Consider the following 3,452-nt stretch of genomic DNA (forward strand, 5'->3'; position numbering starts at 1 on the left):
TGATGGCAGCGGAGCACATATTTACATCATAGACAGCGGTCTGCGTCATACACATCAAGAATACGAAGGGCGTGCCTCTTACTTTTACGACTACGAACCTAGTAACCAGGTATGTAAGGATACTATGATGGTAAACTGAAATAAATTCAATGCATCTTGAATTATTGATGGTAGTAAAGATTTCAAAATGATTATTCCTCGGCATTGATTACTTTTTTTGTTAGGGTGAAGATTGTAATGGTCACGGTACTCATTGTGGGGGTACCGCTGCAGGAGTGTCTGTTGGAATTGCAACATCCGCCAGTCTTTACAGCGTTCGTGTTTTGAGTTGTATTGGCATTGGTTTGACCACAAATATTGTGGCAGGTTCGTAACAGTATTGACTTCTTATGATGAGGTCATCGCAAGTTTATCATTTTCACAACCTATTGTGAAGCTTTCATTTTAATCAGTTTTACAATTTCAATAATATATAACATGGACGTATACGGGTCAATTAAAGTGCGGTTCTCGTCGCGCTGCGCATGTGTGAGATGTATGGGTCTCATATAAACAAAGATGACGACTTTGACTGTTGCGCAGATCAACGAATACGAACTGAGACGTTTCAAAGTTTCAATTCTATATAACGTATTTGAAAAATGGGTATGTTTGTATTCATGTATAAATGATTTTTTTGTAGGATGTGATGCCGTTACAAATGGAGGGTTTCAGCCGGGTGTTGCTTCAATGTCACTTGGTGGAGGCGCAAGTCCTGCTATGGATGAAGCTGTAGAGAGAATGATGGATGCTGGATACACTGTATCAATAGCTGCCGGTAATTCAAATTCAGATGCTTGTGAGCTTTCCCCAGCTAGAGTACCAGATGTGAGTGTGTGCTTGTATTTTTTTTATATATATTACCTTATTTTATGTGGGTCCTCACACTTTACAAAATGTATTCATGTATTTTATTAAAACAATCTCTCTTATATAGGCGTTAACAGTTGGTGCCACCGAGAGCTCTGATAAACGTGCATCATATTCTTGCTATGGCACTTGCCTCGATGTCTTTGCTCCTGGCAGCCTTGTAAGAAGCTCCTATCATACAAGCGATGACGCCTACGCAACATTGAGTGGAACATCAATGGCCTGCCCACACGTTACCGGTAAATTAGTGTCAATATTACCTAAAGCGCCACAGTCGTTAAGATTTGCTGTTAATTGACAATTTTTACCTATATTGCATTTAAAAATGGCGAAGTAACGAGATGTGAGGCAGCGAATAAGTAGATTTGAGCTCTAATTTGAGAATTTGAGTGGAAATAATGCAACACTGCAACGTTAAGATGCCAAACCATATATATGCACCTATAAAAATGTTTGATGCCAACAAAAAAATTTTGATCTTTTCCGTTGGCTTTAGCGACCATTTAAGTTTGATATTACTGCTATGCATTCTGGGTCATTTGCTCTTGTGATGGGCCCATTAACGAATATGGGCAGCCCGACGACTATGGCACTTTGAACTCTGAGGAACACGTAGAAATATTTGTAATTAGTACATGTTCCTGAAACTACAACATGCGTTTCCCACCATACTAACTTTCGTTGAATTTTTCTTAGTGAAGTATATTTAACGCTCATGTCTGTGACTGTTTTGTAGGTGTTGTTGCTGTACATTTAGGTGCCAGTACTTGCAGCGATAATGCTAGTTGCGTGGATAAAATAGTCTCTGATGCTACAAAGGATGTTGTTGGCGACCCAGGAGTAGGATCTCCAAATCTTCTACTGTATTGTGATTAGAGCAAGAACATTTATTTTTTTGAATTTATTAGTACGTACATTATTTACCTCTTCGCACTTAGTCGAACGAGTGTAGAAAACATTACGGGACATAGGTGTGTTTTTGGGGCAAAGCCAGAAACAACTTCTCGATGTCCCGTGGTGTTAGCTGCTCGCACAATGGCTGCTTTAAATTTATTTGTAGTGTGAAGCAATGTCAAACTAATATTCATGTCAACAAATCATTTACTAATTTCCACCACCTCTGACAACTCGGAAGCCAGGGCCACACTTACATTACGATTCGGCACTTGAAATAACTCCATTCCCTCAACAATACAAGCTGCTTTTAAGTTTGCAGCTGTCATTTCTCACATTAATGCAAACAAAAACAAATCTGCAATGCTGCCGTTGATTGGCTACTTGCGCTGTACAGTGTGTAAGTATTATTATCGTACATTTCATCGTCACATCATAACAGTCAAAAAGCGAGCTTAGTTTTTTAAATAGTTTTAACGATTTGCGCTGGGAATATATATTTGCAGCTGGCTTGTTTACAATTCACACTGTTTTCCGCTTGCTCTGTTATGTACAACCATGCTAATTTAAATACATTCTTTGTTCTTGCAGAACAGACCACGTCATCAAGATGTTCTTCATTCACGAGTTTTCACTTTGTTTACAATTTGAATATTGATTATTTATTACATATTACAAAATAAATATATAACTATCTGAAATTAATCTCTGTGTAATTGTATTATTGCATAATATGTGTGATAGACTCGTGCTCCAAAATAGTGAGTTTCTAAAATAAGTTGATATTAAATACTTCTTGGTCTGTAGTATGTTATGTATACGATGTGTTTGCTTTTCACAATGACAACAAACATGCATGTAGTTTGAAAGTTTCATGATTAACGAGTTTGCCATTCTAAGTGATATAAAGTTTATAATAAACACACTACTCAGGGTAAGTTAGTTCTATAGAATATAATATTCAAGAAGAACAACACAATGTACAAGAGAATACATCGTTTGGTGACCGACTTGCTTCAACATTTAATAGGATTTACCGGCAATTATCATGGTTTATGGAGAGTTAGTATCTATAATAATAAAAAGATGATTACGGAAAGCTTCTTGCATGCTGTCAGAAAAACAGTATACCGTGACTAAAATTGGAATATAGCATGTGCCACGTGTACTCCAGTGCGTATTCACTGGTGGGTGACAACTATGACATATACACAAATAATATCGTACATATGGATTACTCAATACCAATAAGATGGTTTTAATAACCGGAGTTTGCTCATGAACTCTCACCCACCAACTGCAAACATATTCGAATTATTCCCCATTAAACCACGAAATAAAAAATTTACAGTGCACATTTTATCTCTTAAAGGAAAAGTCTAGGCTAACAACATATTACTCCCAGATAAAAGAGCTCGGCAAATGTAAGAACATAGAATTTATAGTTTTTTATATCACTTTTCATTTTCTAGATATTCAACTTTTCATCACTTTATCTAGTCCGCCATCATTTTCTCAATTTATGACAACAAATTCTATGATGTCATACTTTACCCACATAAATCTTTACTTGAGACTACATAATACTGATGAAAAGTTGAACATCTAGAGAATGAAAAGTGAAATAAAAAAAAAACTGTAAATTTGTG

General features: G+C 36.4%; 1 long non-coding RNA gene across 1 annotated transcript; it reads left to right on the top strand.

Annotated features, from left to right (window-relative positions):
- The first annotated feature begins 1,645 nt into the window (after window positions 1-1,645).
- On the top strand, window positions 1,646-2,508 carry LOC146733793 (uncharacterized). Its single transcript, XR_014926718.1, has 2 exons — window positions 1,646-1,816; window positions 2,395-2,508. It is a non-coding gene; the product is annotated as an uncharacterized LOC146733793 (long non-coding RNA).
- The last annotated feature ends 944 nt before the right edge of the window (window positions 2,509-3,452 follow it).

Source organism: Saccoglossus kowalevskii, chromosome 16 (genome assembly GCF_978046115.1).
Source record: "Saccoglossus kowalevskii chromosome 16, keSacKowa6.1, whole genome shotgun sequence".
Lineage (NCBI taxonomy): Eukaryota > Metazoa > Hemichordata > Enteropneusta > Harrimaniidae > Saccoglossus > Saccoglossus kowalevskii.